Source organism: Portunus trituberculatus, chromosome 14, assembly GCF_017591435.1.
Source record: "Portunus trituberculatus isolate SZX2019 chromosome 14, ASM1759143v1, whole genome shotgun sequence".
NCBI classification, from domain to species: Eukaryota; Metazoa; Arthropoda; class Malacostraca; order Decapoda; family Portunidae; genus Portunus; species Portunus trituberculatus.
Genome location: NC_059268.1, coordinates 7,252,033 through 7,276,683, shown reverse-complemented (window position 1 = coordinate 7,276,683; position 24,651 = coordinate 7,252,033). Strand labels below are relative to the sequence as shown.

Here is a 24,651-nt window from a genome sequence, read left to right as displayed (position 1 = left end):
CGAAGACTAAGTGTTTGCCTCAGCCCTGCACCACGAAGGAACAATACCCTTTCTCCCACTCTAGGCGATGCAAGGCCAAGAATTAACAAAACGACACGGTTATGAAGTATGGTAATATTCTGCACTTGCTCTCAACACCCCCTCACAGCCAGACACGAAGGCGGGACCATACCACTGAATGACTGAGTATATAAGGCCTCTACTATTCATACATGGTCATTAAGTTAAGTAACCTTCTCCACATGTTCTCAATATTCAAATTATTCTCTTTACCCGAAATCATTTGATGTGCCGAAAATCCATCAGGTCAGTAATGTGATTGATGTTATAATATCACTCACTACGTACAAACCATTGGTAGTGAGGAAGTGAAGCAAAATCAACTGTGATTTCCTTTTGGTTTTCTTCCCTCATTTCTTTACGTCGCAAGAAATTTGGTTATACATGTGCACTGCAGTCGTTACATATCGCTGCTACACTTTAGAAACAACAAATATTGGTTATACTACCACTATTACCAATACCACGACCGTTATAACTACTACCATCATATCTGAACAGCGCGTGTGTGGCTGACGTTGACGGCTGTGCTGGTAACGAGACTTTTGGCAGAACAGGACCCAAAAAACAAGAGACAAGCCACATAAGGAGAAAGTGTAGTTGTAAGCCTTTCTTGACCACGACTGTATCCACCAAGTCACTTCTACTCCGCCGTGTCACAAAAGGTCTTTTAAATTTGACATCGCTCCACAGCCGACACACGAACCCCACACAGCACCTTGTCTTCCTCTTCCATGCGTGGGTTGCTTGCTCTGGTACTCGGAAAGAAAAGTACCAGAGAAATAAGTAACAGAAAAAAAAATGATAAAAGATAATTAGAAAAGTAACCGCAGTAATTTTGTTAGGATAGGTTAGGTCCGAAATAATAAAAAAACATTAATTATTCATTTTGATATTCTCTTCTTGTAACTCTTTCTTTTCTTTTCTTGTTACTTTTTTCCGATATTTTTTTTCTGGTTATGTACTTTCTGTCCTACAATCTCTTGCTCTTGTGTGTGTGTGTGTGTGTGTGTGTGTGTGTGTGTGTGTGTGTGTGTGTGTGTGTGTGTGTGTGTGTGTGTGTGTGCGCGCGCCCTTGTGCGTGTGTTCGTCCAATATTCACCGGCCACGCTTCAGCCGTAACTTTTTGTGGATCTTGAGAGACCAACGAGGAGGAGGAGGAGGAGGAAGAGAGAGAGAGAGAAGGTAAACGAGAACGAAGAGGTGAAGGAGGAAGAAAAAGGAGAGGGAAAAGATGAAGAAACGGTAAAGGAAGAGGACGACGAGGCGAGAACGAGGAAAGAGGAAGAGACCGAGGACGAAGAAGAGGAAGAGGACTAGAATAAGGACATACCTTTGAGAGAGAGAGAGAGAGAGAGAGAGAGAGAGAGAGAGAGAGAGAGAGAGAGAGAGAGAGAGAGAGAGAGAGAGTGTGTGTGTAGGACCTCGACGAAAATTATTCATGTCACACACACACACACACACACACACACACACACACACACACACACACACACACACACACACACACACACACACACACACACGCAACGTCGTAACGTCCAAGAAGGCAGGAAAAAAAAAGTAAAAAGAGTCAGGCCAGGAATATATTTGTCCAAGTTTGTCTCTGAAGATGCGAGCAGGAGGAGGAGGAGGAGGAGGAGGAGGAGGAGGAGGAGGAGGAGGAGGAGGAGGAAGATAGGGAAGAGAACGAGGAATAGGAGAAAGACGACGTGGAAGAGAGCGACAAAGTATGAGAGGAAAATGGTAGAACACAGTGAATACCGTCATGAGAAAGAGAGAGAGAGAGAGAGAGAGAGAGAGAGAGAGAGAGAGAGAGAGAGTAGTGAGGGCGGTGAGAGAGTGTATCAGTTGGCTGCCAAAAACCTGAGGGTGGATCTAGTGCCTTAGTGATTATAGAGAGAGAGAGAGAGAGAGAGAGAGAGAGAGAGAGAGAGAGAGAGAGAGAGAGAGAGAGAGAGAGAGAGAGAGAGAGAGAGAGAGAGAGAATGAACTGCATAAACAATAATACAATTAAACTATCTAAACACACACACGCCAAACATTAACTCCTTCCATAACAATCACATAACTGCATCGAAGGACACACACACACACACACACACACACACACACACACACACACACACACACACACACACACACACGTCAAGGCACTAATGATGATTATTCGAGGAAGAGAAGACAAGCTGCGGTATTCAGGCTAACTTCAGAACACAAGAGGCGGCGAACCTAAGCACGTCAATGGGGCAGCGAGGCAGGCGATGCTGGGGAGCGAGGTATACGGTACAGTAGCTCTCGGGAATTCAATTTACTCGCAACGCTTACACATATAAGACAATAGGGAAAAAATGCTGGAAATAGGAGTAAAAACAGCATAGACACAAATAAATGAAAGCCTTTGCGACAATGAGTGGACTCGTTATAAAAATAAAGCTGGAAATAGGAGTAAAAAACAGCATAGACAAAAATAAATGAAAGCCTTTTGCGACAATGAGCGGACTCGGCATCTTCCACAAGTTAAGTTTTATTCGCCACAGCGGCAAACACACCACACACACATACGAAATAAACACGCACACAAATAAATAAATAAATGTATAAATGAAACAGAACACACGAAAGAAGTGAATATCTTTAACCTTTTGACTAGTGATAAAAATATTCCACTAATTGCCATGAGAGAGAGAGAGAGAGAGAGAGAGAGAGAGAGAGAGAGAGAGAGAGAGAGAGAGAGAGAGAGAGAGAGAGAGAGAGAGAGAGAGAGATTTATGAAGCTCCCTGTCAGCGTATCAGCCGCTAAACAAGTGATTGGCTTTTAAGATTGCCACAACATAAGGGGCTCATCCTTAATACCATCAGTAGTTAACCCATTCAATCCCTCAAGTCAGTCAGTCATTCAATCAGCCAGCCAGCCAGTCAGTCAGTCAGTCAGTCGGTGAGCCAGTAAGCCTCTCAGTTAGCTAATCAGTCTTTCATCCAGTTTATTACATTAATTTACCATTCTAATCGAGAACTAATATTTACTCTTTTAAACCTCACCATCCACCTTGAACATGTTACTCCTTGTTATAACCTGATTATTAACCCTTAAAAGCTCTTGCCCGCATCACCTTTGTCGTATCCCTCTTATGCATCGAGAGGAAAGCTTCACTCATACACCAATGTATTATTTCCGTACATCCTCTACTCCTCCTCCGCTTCCCGATTGAAAGACACATAATATTATAAAATATATTATAAAAAAACTATTTTCTCACTACCAATGCTCTCCAAAGGCTCTGTTTCAAGACAATCGTGTTTTTAAGGTTATTTTCATGATTCTGGTGATGGACTGCCAAGATTTCTAATTCATTAAAAGGAGAAACTGTCTTAAAACCTGGCTAGTCGTCTTTTTGGTCTTCGAAAACTGTCGCGGTGAGAAAGCAAGGCGTTTCTGAATACTGGCCTCCGTCTCACTTCGATAGATCCTGCAAACGGACTCAACAGACACAGCCAAGAGACAATTATTTTTATATGCTCTCGTAGATGCCTCAGGTCTTGTTTAAAATTAGACAGGTCACCTCTGTTTTCCCATCCAGACCTCACCATTCCGCTGACCTGATGACCTTCCTGCTTGCTTTATTTGTCCTCACTGCAGCTACACCGCGGGAGGATGTGAGAAAGTGTGATTATAAGGCTCTCTCTCTCTCTCTCTCTCTCTCTCTCTCTCTCTCTACTATTCTGTCCCTTTGTGTGGAGTTTCATGACCGACTGACAGACTGATGGACGGATATAGGGTAATTGTTTACACAGCTGACAGAAAGACCGACTGACTGATTTATTGACTGCATAACTGGCTGGTTGACTAATTGATATATTGAATGGGGGTCTCACTGAATGTCTGACTACGGGACTAACTGACTGACTATGGAAATGACTGAAGGATTTACTAACTGGTTGACTTAGGGACTGAGGAACTAATCGATTCATTGACCAAAACCGACCTATTCATAACTTCAGTACTGAGACACATTTTTTACCATAAGATTTGGGTATGACTGGACGACTTTTTTTTTTTTTACATTAGGAAGGGTTTATAGAGGTCAGAAGGTTAATGGCCAGAGTCTTCACTATTCTAATCCCCACATGAGTTTCTGAAGCTGTATAAAATCATCAAATAGTAAGCAAAATGAATGTGAAAACGCGTCATTGTACTGAAGGGATTAATAATGATGAAATGGTTGAGTAAATACCGAATAGCTCTGTCTAAAGGAACGACGGAGTAACTAAACGAATGACGACACAAATGGACGAATATAGCTAATACTTCAACCACAAATTATCTCAACACGGTCAACAAGTATGCTAGTGTTTATTCCTCCACTATACTTCACCTGCGTATCTTTGGTCCCCTTTCTGAATCACTTCTGCACCTCGCCCTTATATTCAAAAGACTGCTGATAAAGCTACACAAGTTTTAAGGGTGTTTTTAAGTTTCCAGAGGGAGAATAACAATATTTCCTCACTACTAATAGGAGAAACATTATTTAGAACACTACTAATAATTTGTGAGCTTTAAAAACAATTGTGATGAGAATAAAGCGTTGCACAAGTCTTAATGGTGTTTTTAAGTTTCTAGAGGGAAATTAACAATATTTCCTCTCTATTAAAGGGAGAAACACTATTTTGAGCACTACCAATCATCTGTGACCTTTTAATATAATTGTGGTGAGAGAATAAAGCGTTACACAAATTTTAAGAGTGTTTTTAAGTTTCTAAAGGAAGATTAACAAGTTTTCAATATTACTAATGGGAGAAACACTATTTAGAACACTACTAATCATCTGTGACCTTTGAAAATAATTATGGTGCGAGAATAAAGCGCTGCAAAAGTTTTCAGGGTGTTTTTTTTTTTTTTATGTTTCTAGAAGTAGACTGTTAATATTTCCTCACTGCTAACAGGAGAAACTTTTATAACACTACTAATCATCTGTGACCTTTGAATATAATTGTGGTGAGAGAATAAAGCGTTACACGAATTTTAAGGGTGTTTTTAAGTTTCTAAAGGAAGATTAACAAGTTTTCAATATTACTAATGGGAGAAACACTATTTAGAACACTACTAATCATCTGTGACCCTTGAAAATAATCATGGTGAGGGAAGAAAGTGTTTCAGAATACGGCCTCTGATTTACGAGTATCAGGCGTCCAATCTAAGCGTCGCCAGCCGGGCTATTCAGTCCGTCACTTTCATACCGCGGGTGACATTTAATAACAACAGTAAGCAGATCAGTAATCGCCAAGGACGGGCCTGTTGGCGCAGACGGTCACGGTGTGCACGACCTCCATCTGCCTCCAATTACCTAACTCCCTGGCAGGCCGGTGCTGTGGCGTCACGCTGGCACGCTCAGACACCCACCATAACTCGCCGACCACCTTGGCACAGAACTAATAACACGAATTTGAGGTTATTGTAATGCCACCCGTCATTCTACTCACATAAGAACATGAGAAAATAAATGAATCTTCAAGAAATCAGGCTCACACGTGGCAGTCCCTGTATGAAGCGTATCTACAATGTATTATTTCCACCATCATCTTCATCTATACATTTGTCTAATCTTTTGAAGCCACCGCACTGCAAGCTGGCAGGGAGGTGGGCAGATGCAGAAGGCAAGGTGCAGGATGGAGCTTCGAAGGGCAGGAGGTAAGAGCTGGACGACTGCTGCTGAGAAAGGTAGGAATTGGTAGGGAAGGCTGGAGTTAACCCTTTGAGCGCATACGACAATTAACACTGTTTTATTAATTTTGTCCTGAGTTTCATCACAAGCATGTGCTGAGAGTTAAGATGATGATTATTGTAGTAAAAGCATCGGAAAATAATTTATCACTGTTGTATCTCCATCTTTACCCATTTATGAATAATAATATAGAAATTACTTCAAGCGCTGAAAGGGTTAAGAGAAGGGACATTCGTAGAAGAGAAATGAGACAACAGGTATACGATTTAAGTTCGATATAGGAAGGAGTTAAGGAGAAAGGAATCGGAAGACAGACATTGAGAAGGAAGAAGGTGGGAGTAGAGAGCTAGGAGGAAGAAAAGACAGAAGTTGGGAGGTGGAGCGGGAGAAGGTACTACTGAGAATGACAGAATAGTAAGACTGAGTTGACCAAAATGTACAAAGTGACTTAACTAACACACTGGAACTGGTAGAATGCACCTTTAACAGAAACAACACAGATAATAATAAAAATACGCGTCTTTTTTTATTTCCCGTAATTCATTGAACTCTATAAGTGGTAAAAACAAAAAGAATGGTGTGTGTGTGTGTGTGTGTGTGTGTGTGTGTGTGTGTGTGTGTGTGTGTGTGTGTGTGTGTGAGAGAGAGAGAGAGAGAGAGAGAGAGAGAGAGAGAGAGAGAGAGAGAGAGAGAGAGAGAGAGAGGAATGAAGAAAAGAAAAAGGAAGTCAGAGAGGAACGGGAAAGAAAAGTGGAGAGAAAGAAGGACGGGAGGGAAGGCGAAGGTTACAATACAGTATCGTGTGAAATACATGAAGAGGAGGGGAGGGACGCGTCATGCTCACCGTTACACACACACACACACACACACACACACACACACATCGAGGAGTTATGTGATCAAAAAATTATCTCATAATATTAATTTATATGTTTAAGATGGTCAATGAAGAAGGAAGGAGGAAATGAGAGAGAGAGAGAGAGAGAGAGAGAGAGAGAGAGAGAGAGAGAGAGAGAGAGAGAGAGAGAGAGAGGAAAACACGAGTGGTATTGGCTAGAGTTCTACCGATTCCAATAGCGATACGCCAGAGATACCACAGTTAGATACCAATATGCCGAACACGTGACGTCCACATAAAATAAAGCAAAATAAAGAGAAAAAGTAAAAGGGCGAAAAAAAGAAAAATAAGGACGAAAAAAAAAGAAAAATAAGAAGAAAAACGCCGCTAGAAACAGATAAATTGTAATATATCAAAAAACAGTAGTGTAATATAACTAGAAAACAAATCTATTCGTAATATACAAAAAAAAAAAAAGAAATACTAAGATCAGAAAATAACTTGAATAAACCAAAGCAAGCAAAAATGCAGTAATTATACGAAGCTATGAAGCGACAGAAATAAATAAATGAATAACAAATAATGAAAGATCGAAGCGTTTAAACCTTTCAATACTGGAATGCAATTTTTACCTTAATATTTGTGTACGATTATATTGACATTACAAAGGGTCTATGGAGGTCAGAAAAAGATTAATGACCACAGTCTTCACTATTTTAATCCTCCCAACATAGGTTTCTGAAGCTGTATAAAATCACCAAATAGTAAGCAGAATGAATATAGAAACGCGTCATGGTATACTCGAGGGGTTAAGAATATTAGCCTTGAACCGCTGCGTCGTGCAATGTGGTGAGGACACTGGTGACGACACTAGACCCTAGCATTGGTACCAACACGCCAATGATGGCTACTGAAGAGAGAGAGAGAGAGAGAGAGAGAGAGAGAGAGAGAGAGAGAGAGAGAGAGAGAGAGAGAGAGAGAGAGAGAGAGAGAGACTTACAGATGAAAACAATTCACTATCAAGGAAAGAAAGAGAAGAGAATCAACTCAATAGGAAGAAACAACACGAAAATGGTGGTGATGGTGATTGGTGGTGTTGATGGTAACTGGTGGTGATGATGGTGGCTGATACGCAGCAGCACACAGGTAGACACAGGTAGGGACAGGTAGGGGATGAGCCAGTGCAATATATCTCAAGGTAAGCACGTCACAACACCACCTGCCTTGAATACAAACTGGTGATGTTAGTGATAATGTTAAAGGCGTGTGCGTGCGTTCGTGCCCACCGCTGCGAGGACAGAGGATAAAATGGAAATTGCAAGGTGCCAGTTATCCAGTCAGCCAGTCATTCGTATGTTCCTCAGTTACTCAGTCGGCAAGTTAGCCAGCCGGACAGTCAGCCAGCCAGTCAGTCAGTCAGTCAGTCAGTCAGAGGAAGAGCGAGGACGTTCAATAAGTGATAGAAGTCTTTACGAGGAAGTATAGTGTAAGAACGGGAAGGGAAGGAAGTAAAGGAAGATAGTGATGTTTGAAAGGAGAGCAGGAAGGAAGGAAGAGCTGCAAAGGAGAGAAAGAAAAAAAAAAGTAAGAGAAGGAAAGGTCAAAGTGAAGGAAAGAGGAGAAAGGATGGGAAGCAATGGCAAAGCTTGCAAAGGAAGGAGAGAAAGAAGGAAGGAGTGGAGGACGAGAAGGAAAAGAGGGAGAGAATAAAAAATTGGAAAGGGTTTTCGGATGAAAGGTCAACGGTATCACGGAAAACGTATACACACACACACACACACACACACACTGCAGTCGCCGCCTCCGCCACTGTAGTCGCTTCATTCACATTTTTGGTATTGATCTTAGGGGCGGGGCGGGGCGCAGCTGTGTATGTGTGTGTGTGTGTGTGTGTGTGTGTGTGTGTGTGTGTGTGTGTGTGTGTGTGTGTGTGTGTGACTCACAAATATGCATAAAAACTCTCTCTCTCTCTCTCTCTCTCTCTCTCTCTCTCTCTCTCTCTCTCTCTCGGGACACGCGACTAGAGTATAACCAGATCAATATATATAAGCAAACAATACCACAACAAATAAACACATAAATAAAACTGATGATAAGTTTTGTGAAGTATTGGTTCACTCAGCTCTTCATTATCTGACTCCTCTAAAATTCTGAGAGAGAGAGAGAGAGAGAGAGAGAGAGAGAGAGAGAGAGAGAGAGAGAGAGAGAGAGAGAGAGAGGGGGGAGGGGGGAAGGAGGAGGAGTTGGTTTGTTCGTGTACTATGCTGAGACACACACACACACACACACACACACACTGCTGGTGACCCACTGACTCCCTTCCCTATCTATTCCCAGGCGTTTCCTCCAGCAACAACTAGCAAAGGTACCCATTCCTTTATGTTTCAGCGCTTCGGCTCCATTACTTGTGCTCTACTGGGAGTCATTGGAGGAGCCTTTCCTGAGTGGTGGTTGTTAAAAAGGCCTCCTTCATCGTCAACAAGAATGCATCTATTACAAAGCTATTCATCATCTCCGCGGCCTTTGTAAACACGAGTAATTCTTGTGGGAGAACAAAGCAGTTTAAGGATGCGGTGTTTATCCCCTCACGTGCCTTCCATCGAGCACCGCCAGCAGACGAGACAGCAGCAGTGCACCTCTTCCCTTGCCCGGCTGCCAGACTAAAAGAGACAGAGGCTTGTACTCAGAAACGCTTTCCTCTCTAACTACGACTGTTTTCAAAGACCAAGCTAAGTTCTCAAGAGTGTTTCTCCTATTTCCTAGTGAATATATCTTGTTAGTCTGTCTCTAAACCGTAAAAACACCCTAAAACAACCGTGGAACTTTATTTATAGCCTAAGGAGAGTACAAAAGAGATGTGGTGAGGTGTGTCAAATATAATGAGTATTAATATAGTACTCGTATTCTCATCCCTACTACATACTATTCTATATACCCTGGCTGCCCTACGCCACCTTGTCTCCGCTGTGTAACTCATGCAGATTAAACGAAAGGCCAGACACAAGCCCAGACAAGACTAGACACACCCTGCTGCCGTGTTGCGTCTTAAGGAACGAACTGGAAGCGTCACGGGCAGTACTTTCCTCGTTTTCTGAAGCAGTGACGGTGGACGAAGGTGTGGGAGGCTATAGTGAGGCCTTTTGGAGGGAATGTGGGGGAGTATGGATTCCACGCATTCTCTTCGTGCTGAGAGAGAGAGAGAGAGAGAGAGAGAGAGAGAGAGAGAGAGAGAGATGAAGGTGGGTATATGAAAAATGACAAAGAAAACGCAGTAAAAGTGTTATATAATGTATGCATATCCACCTTCACTTGTCCCCTTCTAATTATTGTTTGTTACGTTTACATTGAGGAACAAGACTTATACATCACACACACACACACACACACACACACACACACACACACACACACACATCTATACATAATGAATTCCTTACCTACCAATACAATGCTACTTCTAGTGATTAGATAGCCCATGAAAACAAAATATCCATTTCTCCTTCAGTCGGTCATCTTTCTACGTACGCTTCGCTTCTCTGTTGCTTCCTGAGAGTTACGAGTCCTAAATACACCAGGCTAAGCTATAGTACGTTTTCTTGTCTTATTTAGTTAGCTCTTTCAAACACCAAGACATCGATTCCATTATAGCTTTCTGCGTAATTCTTCCGTTACCAAGGGAGTAATAAATTATTCAATTCCTCAATTACTAATATTTAACCAGTTGTGGTTTAGCTTTACGTAAGTTCTTATCTATGCTACCTAAAATCATGAAAAGACCTACTGAAGCTGCCAGTTCCCAAATATTAATTGAAAATAAAGGATTGGATCATGTGTGTTTGTGTGTGTGTGTGTGTGTGTGTGTGTGTGTGTGTGTGTGTGTGTGTGTGTGCGCGTGTGTGTGTGTGCGCGCGTGTGTGTGTGTGTGTGTGTGTGTGTGTGTGTGTGTGTGTGTGTGTGTGTGTGTGTGTGTGTGTGTGTGTGTGTGTGTGTGTGTGTGCGTGTGCGTGCGCGCGCGTGTGCGTGTGTGTGTGTGTGTGTGAGAACCTAACCTTGGAAAACACAATATTATGAATGAGTATGTATAAATCAGGTTATTCTAATCAGGAAACACATCAGAACTCGTTTGAACAACAACAAAAAATCTTAAGTAATAAAGGCAGAAAAAAGTTCAAATTCTTTCGTAATCTAGTTATGTTCTTACGAGCGGAGTTTGAATACCTTTCTACTTCTTTGAACAACCAGATTTACTGCACGAGGCTTCACGCTTATCCAAAATACCACACAAAGCCTCTAAACTTCCCTTACAATCCAGTTTCCTTAACATCCCTCGAAAATCATCTATTCCTGAAGGAAACACGAGTGAGAGGAGGAGACCGGTGACCGAAAAGGGTTAGCGCTCCGCCACCGCCTTTCCGTCTCGCCCTGGGCCGTCACGCCTCGCGGCCACTTCTACTCGTCTAACTGGACTGCGGCCGTGACTCCCGCCAACTTGCGACGGCAATCCGATGCACGCCTTGGCTCGCTCTGGCTGTTTCCTGACGGACTGGCGGCCTTATTGACTGGCTTACTAGCTGGATATTCTCTCTCTCTCTCTCTCTCTCTCTCTCTCTCTCTCTCTCTCTCTCTCTCACTGTTCATAAATAGTAATGAATGATAATAATGGTAGTAGCAGTAGCAGTACCAATACCAGTAGTTGTAGTAATTGTTCTTGTTATTGATAAAAAAAAAAAAAAAATATATATATATATATATATATATATATATATATATATATATATATATATATATATAGAGAGAGAGAGAGAGAGAGAGAGAGAGAGAGAGAGAGAGAGAGAGAGAGAGAATAGCGGGTTATCTCCTCGGAAACTGCCTTATTAATTGTTTCTAATCCGCGTTGGTTATCTAATTATTTACTTTCAATCTGACCGTGCATCTTATTATTGAACATTACACCTCTTCTTAATATTCAGTCTGCCTTCGTGACTTGCCGGCTGCTTCTTAAATGACTGGGCTCGTTAGTTAAGAAAGTGATGAAAAAAATGTTTACCATACAGAAAGGTGGTGGTGGTGGTGGTTGTGGTTCTCTCTCTCTCTCTCTCTCTCTCTCTCTCTCTCTCTCTCTCTCTCTCTCTCGATTAGTATTACTGATACCTCTACTACTACTACTACTACTATTGCTACTACTACTGTTGATGCTGCTGATGATGCTATTACTACTACTAGGACTACTAAGACGACGAAACTAAATTATGTGAACATATAAATAACGTGACTCTTCATAACTTGTGTGGGAGTTCCCGGCCAGGTGCAGTGAGGTCTTCATACAGGCTGGTCACGAAACAAAATGACACGCTCCATCTAGTACACGTCAACCAAACGTGAATTGACACTTCGATGAATGGCAAACAGAGAGAGAGAGAGAGAGAGAGAGAGAGAGAGGGGAGGAGGCACATTCACTAGCACCCTTCATCCTTCCCTTTCCACAGCAACTCAATCGAAACCACTAGATTGCGGAGTCGAATCTCTATATATACATATTTTGAAACGCTTCCTTCACTGTTCAGAACTGTTTTCTAGAGGCCAACGAAGAATCAATGCGGCTCCTCGTGTTGTTTCTCCACTGACGATGTATAATTCATGTTCATCTGTAGCACTGGAAGAACATCCTTAAACCCGAGATTCACTTCCACGAGAGCCTGTTAGTCGAAATTATGAACCATATTGTGAAACATTTCTGCGCCATACGTCGATTTCTTTAAAAACCTTTAATTGATATTACTCGGATTTTTAAGGGTGCTTTTCCTGGTTCTAGTAAAAGATTAACAAGGTTTCTACGGCCTTTGGAAATAGTCATGGCGAGAGAGCAAAACGTTTCAGAATAAAGACACATGACAGGAGCGTTTAAGAATACAAACTCAGCAGGCTTCCTCTTACTAGTCGCAAGCCCTCGCTGACTCCCACCACCAACGCCACCACCCTACACAAACAATGCCGCCTCACCCTGATGTAAGACCTCATTCGTAACACGCAACACAACGCAACCCTGACGTAACAGCGCATCTGGAACACGCCATCACTCCAGTCCCGTCAAAATACTATACACTGGAGCTTATTTTTTTTTCTCCTTGTCGCATTTTCTATTTGCATATTAACTTAGATGCATTCCCGAAGTTCAAGTTCAGAGCTTTTTCCAATTCCTGAATCTCACAAAAATGCTATTCACCCTGGGTAATGCAGAGGATGTCCTGTCAACTACTGTACAATTAATGATTAATGAACAATGCTGACAACGAATATTAGCGAGTGCATTACGTTTTGTGTAGCAGAAGTTGGAAGTGTTGACTTGTGTGTATAATAGCAAGCACACTCTCAAAACTGACAAAAAGGAAAGACAGAAGAAAAAACATGACAATACCACTAAAACTCGATGCCTAATCTGTAATTTTGAAGAGAAGCAAAGCGAAAAAGGACATTTGCCATATAATTTCTGGAAAGGGAAAAGAAAGAGAAACGGATACGCCGTTGAAAAATGGTCAGGCATTATGAGACATCGAAACAAGGGTTATCTCCCTCAGCCAGAGCCAATATGATCCAGAGAACTCACACTATAGATTGCTAAACTAACTTGTTACCTTGACACTCCAGGTGAGGAATGACCACCAACTTCGTTACTTACGTGGCCAACTATCTGTTATGAACCATTAAGTGATTCTCTCTCTCTCTCTCTCTCTCTATCTGATCATTAACTGGAATCAAGAATCATACACACGTGAACGTACACTAAGATACACACGCACTCACACGCGCGCGCACGCACACACACACACACACACACACACACACACACACACACACACACTACGATAACAAAGAGCGACGGGGTCAGAAAAAAAAAAACGTATAATTATTACATCACGAGCTGAGAGAGAGAGAGAGAGAGAGAGAGAGAGAGAGAGAGAGAGATGGGCTACTGTTCCTTCTCTCCAATACTCAATCGCTTACTACAACACAAATTAATCCTTTCTTTTACATTTAAAAAATCCAATACAATCCATACAAAGCTAGAGCACTTGATTCTCTTGCCTTCCTTCCCTCCACATTCTTCATTTCCTCACCCACTGACACCTCACACACGTCTTTTCTCCCCATGCCCCCCATTCACGAAAAACCTCCTCCACGTCCTGAAACGTCCCCCCTTCCTTATATACCTCACTCCTCACGCCCTTCTCAAAGATATGGTCAAAAAAGTCCAAGAAAGTAAAATTCATTCCATAACTATTAACAAGAAAGAACTGACAGAGCTCAAACACACCCAAACATACATACATACACATACAATAATGAGTCACGTGGTATTTCTGATCATACATTTCACACACCTACAGTACCTGTTTGACAGAATAAGCCGTCAGTGTATCAGGTCCGCTTAGACAGTCCCGCGTGGCTGCTACACTGGGATAAACACTCAAGCACACAGACACAGGGTTGCACACAAAGCGGGAGTGTCCGTGATGCACCGTTCACCTGACAGGGAAGTCGGGTAGGTTTTCCACTCACTCCCCACGCTCGAGCCAGACTGAGGCGAGGCGAGAGTCGAGAAGGGGGTGTGTATGCGTGCGTGTGTATGTTCTGTGTTGGCAACGAGCCGAGGGAAAGGTGATCGTACTCCAGTCTCTGCCTCCTATAACCTCTTCTCCCTCTTCTTTCTCCTCCTCCACATTGCAGGGTTTCAGTCCATGGATTAGAGTGTGGATATGAGGAAATGAAGATGTTGCTATTATCAGCTTCTTATAGTCCGTCCTCTTTTATCTTTTCTTCTTTCTTCCGCAATATTAAGTTTCCCTGGATAACCTCCTCCTCCACATAGCAGGGTTTCAGTTCATGCACTGGAATGTGGATGTAATGAAATGAAGTTATTGCTATTATCAGCTTATAATCCCTTCCTTTTTTCTCTTCCACTCTCTCATCTAGAACATATCGCATCTAGTCAACCTATAATCTAACGTTGATGTTCATGGAATGTGCTTATGGGGAGGTGAATGAGGTACATTATTCTAATTTTACCATTACAGGGTTGTTGAGTGTTGTCATTCCAGTCGGACATACGATTCGATGTTTTGAATATGTGGTTGTCTGTATGTAATGTATTGCTTGCCTGCGACTAGCTGATGTTTGTTCTGTGTGAAGGAAACGTTGCAGATATCGATTCCATTACCGTAACAAATTAAGGGAGAGTGATTTCAATATTACCACCACCACCATCACAACAACCACAGTCATAACCACACCTACTATTGCAGCAACTACGTACCACTACTGCAATGACAACAATAACAACTTTTTTTTTTTATAGAAGAGGGGAAGCTGACCAAGGGCAACAAAAAATATAACAAAAAGGTTCACTTGATTGCCATTTCCCTAAAAGGTTGGTAGAGTTAGTCAGAAGTCTGGAACAAATGGCTTGAAACCTTCCTCTTAAAAGAAGCCAAGTCGTAGGAAATCGGAAATATAGAAGCTGGCAGGGAGTTCCGGAGTTTACCAGAGAAAGTTATGAATGATTGAGAATACTGGTTAACTCTTGCATTACAGAGTTGGACAGAATAGAGATGAGAGGAAGAAGAAAGCGTTGTGCAGCGAGGCCGCAGAAGGTGGGGGAAGGGAGGCATGCAGCTAGCAAGATCAGTAGAGCAGTTAGCATGAAAATAGCGATAAAAGATAGCAAGAGTTGCAACATTTCGGGGGTGAGAAAGAGGGAGGCTGAAGACAGTCAGTCAGAGAATGGGAGTTGATGAGACGAACAGCTTTTGATTCCACCCTATCTAATAAAACTCTGTGAGTAGAACCCCCCAAAACATGCGAAGAGTATTCGATCCATACAAGAACGGATAAGGCTCTTGTACAGAGTTAGCAGTTGGAGGGGCGAGAAAAACTGACAGAGACGCCTCAGAACGCTTAACTTCATAGAAGCTGTTTTAGTAATATATGAGATGTGAAGTTTCCAATTTAGATTATGAGTAAAGAACAGACCGAAGATATTCAGTACAGAAGATAGGGACAGCTGAGTATCACTGAAGAAGAGGGGAGTTGTCTGGAAAATTGTGTCGAGTTGATAGACGGAGGAATTGAGTTTTTGAGGCATTGAACACTACTTAGTTTTCTTTACCCCAATCAAAAATCTTAGAAAGATCAGAAGTCAGGCGTTCTGTGGCGTCCCTCTGTGATCTGTCGACTTCCTGAAGGGTTGCTCGTCTCTGAAAAGACGTGGAAAAGTGTAAGGTGATATTATCAGCGTAGGAGCGGACAGGCTAAGAAGTTTGGTTAAGATCAACAATGAATAATAGAAAGAGAGTTGGTGACATTACACAACCTTGAAGAACACCACTGTTAATAGATTTAAAGGGAGAACAGTGGCCTCCAACCACAGCAGCAATAGAACGGTCGGGAAGGAAACTTCAGATAAAGTTGCAGAGAGAGGCTAGAAACTGTAGGAGGACAGTTTTGAAGTCAGAGCTTTGTGCACGACTCTGTCAAAGGCTTTTGATGTCTAACGCAAACAGCAAAAGTTTCACTGAAATCTCTAAAAGAGGATGACCAAGACTCAGTAAGGAAAGCCAGATCACCAGTAGAGCGGCCTTGACGGAAGCCATAGTGGCGATCAGATAGGAGATTGTGAAGTGATAGATGTTTGAGAATCTTCCAATTTAGGATAGATTAAAACTATAGAGCGGTAGTTTGAGGGATTAGAACGGTCATCCTTTTTAGGAACAGGCTGAGTGTAGGCCGACTTCCAGCATGAAGGAAAGGTAGAAGTCGATAGACATAGTTGAAAGAGTCTGGGCAGGCAAGGTGCAAGCACGGAACCACAGTTTTTTTGAACGTCCATAAGCCTTCCGAGGGTTCAGACCAGCAAGGGCATGGAAAACATCATTACGAAGAATCTTAATTGAAGGCATGAAATAGTCAGAGGAAGCAGGAGAGGGATGAACAGGCCCAGAATCATTCAAGGTGGAGTTGTTAGCAAAGGTTTAAGAGAAGAGTTCAGTTTTAGAGACAGGTGATAAAGGAGGCAAAGATGAAGAAGTAAAGTTATTGGAGATGTTTTTGGCCAGATGCCAAAAGTCTCGAAGGGAGTTGGAATTTGAAAGATTTTAACATTTTCTATTTATGAAGGAGTGTTTGGCAAGTTGAAGAACAGACTTGGCATGATTCCGGGCAGAAATATAAAGTGTATGAGATTCAGGTGACGGAAGGCTCAAGTACCTTTTCTGGGCAACCTCTCTATCATTTATAGCACGAGAACAGGCTGTGTTAAACCAAGGTTTGGAAAGTATTACTACTTCTACTACTTCTACTACTAACTACTACTACTACTACTACTACTACTAATAATAATAATAATAATAATAATAATAATAATAATAATAATAATAATAATAATAATGTAATAAAGAAAGAAATCAACAGCGCAACTTTAATCTGAGGGTCTGGAAAGAAGCTTCAAGGAGATCTTTCGCAATAAGTTTCATAAATCTTCTTAGGAGGCTCTAGCGAGACAGTAACGTTGCATGGAATCAATTAGCGGTAGTCGCGAGGAAAACTAATGAGAACACGAATGATGTATTCCTATATATGAGATGATGAGATGCTGGATTCTTTTTGTAATTAGGAACAGTATGGATCGAACACCCATTGCTTCTATGAAGACAACCACGTATGTCGTACACAGATGGAGGATATCACAAAGAGCAAAGAACATCAAGGATGGAAGCGTTCTGAATAAAATGATTTTACTGTCAGATGGCTTCGTGCTAATAAGAATTTTTCTAATTCTAACTAATTTTAACTAATGTACTTTCAACATTATTAAGTACACGTTTGGGTTTTCAAAAGCGTCTTTCTGTTTCTAGTGATAGAAAAAATGCATATCCATAGAAAAAGTTTTCATGGCATAATCATCTCCTTGGTGTTTGAGGGGAGAGACAAGCGTTACAGAATATTAGTCCTTCAGTGCTCGTCTTGGCTGCTTTGATCCTTGATACAACAGATCTTCAGTGGGAAAGGTAGAGCTATCTTCATAACCCTAAATGGCTCAATGACACTCTTTGTTGTTGCAGCGCCACGACTCCTCGAGTATTTTTTGGACGAAACAAATGCACTGCCCAAGGAAGAAAGATGCACCTGAAGAAGGTTGAGCTAAATACGTTGAGGGAAAAAAAAGAAATGGCTCAGAACAGAAGTACCTGATAGTGACCCAACCAACCGCTGCCGCGTATCCGTAGAAGTACAGGGAGATACTGAGAATGGTGGCAAAGGTAAACGTCAAGGTGTGTTGATAATAGTAATCAGAAGAGGTTATTGGATATAGACTTTCCGTTTTGGACTGGCACCTCAGTGGGTCTTTTTTCGCTCTTTTTGTTAACCTTGGCCAGTGCTCCTCCTACGTCAATAAAAAAAAAAAAACATTACTTTCTCTCAGATTTTCACAAGGACTGTTTTCGAAGATTACAAAGAAGATGAGTCAAGTTATCATGAGTGTTTTTCCCTATTGATGCCATAGAACATTTACTGAACTATTCCTTAAATCATGAAGCCTACCTTGAACCTTCGAAGCTCTAAAGGTTGTCACTAGGTCCCTGCATGGGTTCGGTTGAGGTGACTGCCTGGGTTCGAATCCATTTTAGTTCTTGAAAATGGATCGTGCTTATAATGGAAGAAGCCTTGAGTGAAACCAAGACAGTGAAAACTATATTCCTATATTACTTTACTAAACCTTACTACAGTCTCTCTCTCTCTCTCTCTCTCTCTCTCTCTCTCTCTCTCTCTCTCTCTCTCTCTCTCTCTCTCTCTCTCTCTCTCTCAGCGCCATAAGAGGTGCCGTCAAGGGCGTCTCGGTTCAAGTGTTCTTCATCCTCATTGACCGTATTTGTGACTTAAATGTTCTTCATGGTGAGTGGCGGCCGGAGAGAGAGAGAGAGAGAGAGAGAGAGAGAGAGAGAGAGAGAGAGAGAGAGAGAGAGAGAGAGAGAGATTCTTTTTAACAATCATGATCACATCTATTCTTCCATTCAAAAATTATATTTATCCTCTAATCTAATTCTACTCGCCATTTTCATCCATTCCATCACTCATCGATCGCTTTATGCACTATCAGTTTCATTCTTCAACACCCATACTCTTCTAAACTTCTTTACTGAATGCTTCTGTCTCCTCTGAATCCTCCAACAGTGCAGAATCATCAACAAAACAAAAGACAATTGATTTACTTTCCTATATCTAACGCTCAGGCAGTCATATAATTTATAACACCATGAAAAGAATCGACCAACCAAAAGACAATTAATTCACTCTTTTCTATCTAACAATCTCGCATTCACATCCTTAATAACACCATGAACAAAACAAAAGACAACTCATTCACTTTCCTTTATCTAACGCTCTCGCAATCGTATCCTTAACCCCTTCAGTACTGACACGCATTTCTACCATGAGTTATGTATGATTAGGGGATTTTATTTACATTAGGAAGGGTCCATGAAGATCAGAAGATTAATGGCCAGTCTTCATTTTTCTAATCCCCTAATAAGTTTCTGAAGATGTATAAAATCACCAAATAGTGAGCAGAATGAATATGAAAATGTGCCAATGTACTGAAGAGATTAATAACACAATGGAAACCTTAAACGACCAATGCTACATCACATATCCTTGTCACAATCTTCACGAGCAGAAACCCAATCATCCACACTTCTTTTTGATAAAAAAAAAAAAAAAATCTCCACTAGTAAGATTCTGTCTCCTTTAAATGAATGTACTTTATATCTTCCACAGTGAAACCATGCGTGCTTTGGGATCCTAGAGGTCTCCAAGCGCACTGGTTCGAATCCTGTCCACGGTCTGAGTGTAGGTTGGGCTTCCTCACTCAGGGCAACGGTTTCCTAGCGGGTGGGCTTTGAGATAGGAGGTACCCCAAAAAGTATCCCCTTTAGCCCATAAATTCCCGTGAAAAGCCCACATGGTATAAAAAAAAAAACACGTCTTATATCTATCTATTGCCATGTGCTTTCTTAAAATCCATGAAGCCTCGACACACAAACTCCGTCAAGCGCCTTTTAACACACTTGATTCCTGCTATAAACACCTCCCTCTACAAAAGCCTTACCGCTCCTCACGAACCACATTAGCGGTGCCATATGACGTAAGCTGTTGCGGCGCCTAATGGAATAATTTCCAATTTCTTCAAGAACTATTATCTTTTTGTGTGTTTTTTGATTGACTCTGCGAAACAGCTTATAATTCCCACGACACTGAAAGAAACTTCCACATTCAGAATTAGCACATTCACGATAAACTTGCCGTTGGTCTACGCGCTCTCTTCTAATAATGTCTCAATGTTATAAGCTGTTCTGTGTGTGATCTTGATTGATCCTACAACACTGAAAAGCCACCTCCAAAATTAGCACGTTCATACTTGTCAAACACATTTAGCAATCTTATCAACCACTCGACAACACTCGCATCGTCTCTCTCCCTTCAAAGGATATGGACTAGATAAGCTGTCACGTCATATCTCGTGTAAATATAAATACAGAGAATAAGAAGGTTCCCAGTCACCTCTCTCTCTCTGCTTTACGTGTCTTTTAACGATGTTTAGGGAGATACTGGCAGCATTATCATGTGACAGAACGTGACTACTAAGGGAAATTATGACAATGACGATGATGACAATATGATGATGAATGGTGATGTTATCCTTATCGTAATTATCAAAAGCAACAACAACAATAACAAAAACATCATATAGCATTTTTCACCTCTCTCTCTCTCTCTCTCTCTCTCTCTCTCTCTCTCTCTCTCTCTCTCTCTCTCTCTCTCTCAGCATCCGTTTCCTTTCATAATAATTTTCCTCCTCTAGTCCGCTTGCTCTCACGTCACCACCTCCTCCCACAGGCCACTGCCACAGCATAAACAAACTGGCCAACACTCAAAGCACACTCGACGCTCATCACAAGCTGGTAAACAAAAGAACAACGCCAAGACGGATGCCACAAGTGATCACACACTCACAAGCACACACACACACACACACACACCAAGGGGTATTTTAAGGTTAAACCTTAATTATACAGCTTCTGATGAGCATAAGACACACACACACACACACACACACACACACACACGCGTAGTGTAGTGGTTAGCACGCTCGACTCACAATCGAGAGGGCCGGGTTCCAGTCTCGGCGCGGCGAGGCAACTGGGCGAGCCTCATAATGTGTGGCCCCTGTTCACCTAGCAGTAAATAGGTACGGGATGTAACTCGAAGGGTTGTGGCCTCGTTTTCCCGGTGTGTGGAGTGTGTTGTGGTCTCAGTCTTACCCGAAGATCGGTCTATGAGCTCTGAGCTCGCTGCGTAATGGGAAAGACTGGCTGGGTGACCAGCAGGCGACCGTGAAAAAATGGTGAATTACACACACACACACACACACACACACACACACACACACACCGCGTAGTGTAGTATTAGCACACTTGGCTCACAACCGAGAAGGCCCAAGTTCGAGTCCCGGGTGCAATAGGGCAAATGGGTGGACCTCTTATGTGTAGCCCTTTTCACTTAGCAATAAGTAGGTACGGGATGTAACTCGAGGGGTTGTGGTCTCGCTTTCCCGGTGTGTGGAGTGTGATGTGGTCTCAGTCCTACCCGAAGATCGGTCTATGAGCTCTGAGCTCGCTCCACAACGGGAAAGATTGGCTGGGTGACCAGCAGTGACCGTGAATATGACCATGCAGCGATCGTGAGTACAAAGAGAGAGAGAGAGAGAGAGAGAGAGAGAGAGAGAGAGAGAGAGAGAGAGAGAGAGATGAAAGGGCTGAATACAGGTAATTAGATGAGAGGATAGTTGAGAAGACAAAACAAAAGGTTTTATCCTCTTGAAATAGGTATTCTCTAGAGTAGGGGTTCTCAATCTGGGGTTCGCGAACCCCCAGGGGTTCACAAGATTTCCAGGGGTACATAGATGACTGATTTAATGATACATTCTTTGCGGAATACCTTTGCCTATTAGTTAGTGTCAGTCACTAAATTAACATTCTGTTTGATGTGAAGTTACTGGGGGTTCGGGTAGGTGGTCTTATAACTCAGAGGGTTCTTAACGAGAAAAAGGTTGAAAACCCCCGATCTGTAGTCTAAAGGCATAAACATTTCCCAGCCTACACCAATGAAAGTTCCAAAAACCCCAATTGGCAGCGTCCTTACCTAGAAAATGAAAAACGCCTCATTGGAAAATTACTTTTTTAAAAATCTAGTATAGAAGAAAATAAAGAAATAATATATAATTTTTGGAAAATAAGAGAACAAAGTAAAAAAATTTAAATAATAATTAATTACAGCTACAGACCCAGACAAAACCCAAACCAAAACACGTCAGGAAGTGCCGATATCCAGGCTACACTTCCGCCTATCAACTGAATTGAACTGAATACCATGTTCAGGCTATGGCAAGACAGCTTAGGAACACGCTGATGAAAACATTACAGCATCCTTGGAATATTTCTGTTTCGGTCGCTAATTTTTTTTTTTTTTTTCTCTCATAAAGAAAACCGAACAAATATTGCTCTATTCATTCCTTGTGAAGAATTAACCTGTGTAGAAGCGAGGTGAAATGCGTGTTAAGGTTCCGTGCTGTATTTAAGTCTCTAGAAATGAAAGATCTTGGTACACCAGACAATTATGTTTTGCTCTATATTATGATGTTAGTCGTATAAACTCAAGTTACTATAAAGAAATACTATGGTAAAATAAGAACAGAAAAATAGTGGAAGGAGTAAAAGCATGGTAAATCAGTAGATACATCGTAATACAGTGTTTAGAGACGACTACTCTGTACCGCGAGATGATGCTGATCCACTCCTGCAGTGTTGCCAGATCTACCGAAATTTCATGAGATCTACTGAAATTCCGACGAATCTCATGAAATACCGAATTATTGCTGCAATCTACAGAATTTTGATAGGTTCTCCAGAATTTCTCCAGAAATTAAACTTCCCGGTTACTGGTAGTTCGAAATTCATGAGAGGGGAAGGGAGTGAGCAGAGCAGAAGGGGTGGGGTGGGGGGTTAGCGAAGCTATATAGGCCTCTGGTAGTGCCTGCATGTAGTGCCCACAATAGTATAAATAATATTTATTCAGTTTATAACCCTCCTATACCCTTGTTTGTTTCCCACGTAACATGTCCCTCCTTCCTTTCCTTCCCCCACTCCCCGAGAAATCAGACTCAGTACACGTATTTGGCCTCCCTCCTCCTCCACTCCCCAGTTGGAATCAAGTAGTAAATGCGTATTTCGCCTCCCTCCCCTTTTGTGGATCACGGATAATGAGCCAATGTACCCACACCTCTCTACCTTCATGCTTAATTTGTTGTGCTTGCCTCACTCAAGTGCAACGGTGGAGTGAGTATTTTCAAGCATAAATCTCATGAAAACAAAACTGAGAAACAGACTGTCAACTAAAACTATTAGTGGGATGCTTCACACAAAAAGAATTATATCAAATTATAATTGTCATGATTTTGAAATAAAAAAAAGAAATGGTTAAAAGAATGAATAGTGAAATGTACAAGAATAAATGTGAGCAGGAAACAGCAGCTGAAACCACTGCTGATGATGATGAAGTAGAAGACTGATGTATGTTAGGCTAAACTAAGGTAGTTCGTTTTGTTTTGTGAAAGAAGTAATTTTTTTTCTACCAGCATATTATAATAAAGTATTGCAGTACGGTACTTACAGAAAGTTTCTTAATTTAATTTCACTACTTCAAATATATTCATATAGAAACATTTTTAATTTGATTATATGTACATATATTATCGAGTGTGTCTACTGATTTTTTACCTATATCTACTGAATTTTTCCGTACATTTCTACTGAAATTTCACCTGTGCCATCTGGCAACACTGCACTCCTGAATTAAACCAACCTGCGAACACTGAAAATGTGAGAGTTTGGGTCCTCTCCTATTGACATTAATAAAAATATTACGATTTATTCACAATAGTAATATATTATACTCAGACGGAACACGGGCCTGATGTGTTTGAGATGTGGCATTTTGTTATAGTACATTTCGCACTATATAGCGACTGTTTAGGACCGAAAAACTATAGCTTCAGGTAGATATACAATGATGTTATCTATCGATTTTCAGTCTTAAAGTTGGGAGAAATTACAAATATTGATGCATTTCTTTTATAGTCCTCTTTGCTTCTCGAAAAGGTGCACAAACTTAGAAAAAGTTGAAGAACACTAAGCTATACCCTCAAAAAAAAAAAAAAAATACAGTAAAAGAGATAAGATAAAAATGACCAACATCACTATTATTACAGAAACTAAGAATAATACCAAGACTAATTAAGTAATTCAGAGATAACGAAACGAACGACGATCACGAGAGCTTCCACGATAACAGTGTGTATGATAAGATGTGATTCCAGATTCCTCAATAGCACTCCGAGTTTCCAAGATATCAATGCCATTCCAGTTTCCTCGATAGCGATGCGAGTTTCCAAAACAGCGATGCCATTCCACGATAAAGTTACCACGGCAGTTTCCACGATAATAATGCGAGTTTCCACGATCAAGATGCAATTCCAGTTTCCGCGGTAACGATGCGGGTTTCCACGATGTCGATGCGGTTCCAGTTCTCACGATGAGATTTCACGACACGATATTGAAGGATTACAGGCTGGGTGATGAGAAAATTAAAGAGACCAATGAGGAGAAAGACTTAGGAGTAACCGTGCAAAACACCTTGTCACCGGAGAAACACATTAACTAGATTTTTTTGAAAACATACAACATGCTTCAAAATATTGGCCTTGCATTCCACTACCTAGATGAAGGAATGATGAAGAAGATATTATGTACCTTAATAAGACCCCAGTTAGAATATGCAGCATGTGTCTGGTCACCGCATATGAAGAAAAATGTGAAGAAGGTGGAAAGGGTACAGAGGCTGGCAACAAGGATGGTACCAGGA

At 41.5% G+C, this 24,651-nt stretch overlaps 1 protein-coding gene across 1 annotated transcript in view; it reads right to left on the bottom strand.

Moving 5' to 3' along the window:
• Nucleotides 1–14,211, bottom strand: part of LOC123503545 — a 59,733-nt gene extending 45,522 nt beyond the window's left edge. The window contains exon 1 of the mRNA XM_045253398.1: nucleotides 14,010–14,211. The gene's annotated coding sequence lies outside the window, so the exon portion shown is untranslated. The remainder of the gene's footprint in view (nucleotides 1–14,009) is intronic.
• Nucleotides 14,212–24,651: the final 10,440 nt, after the last annotated feature.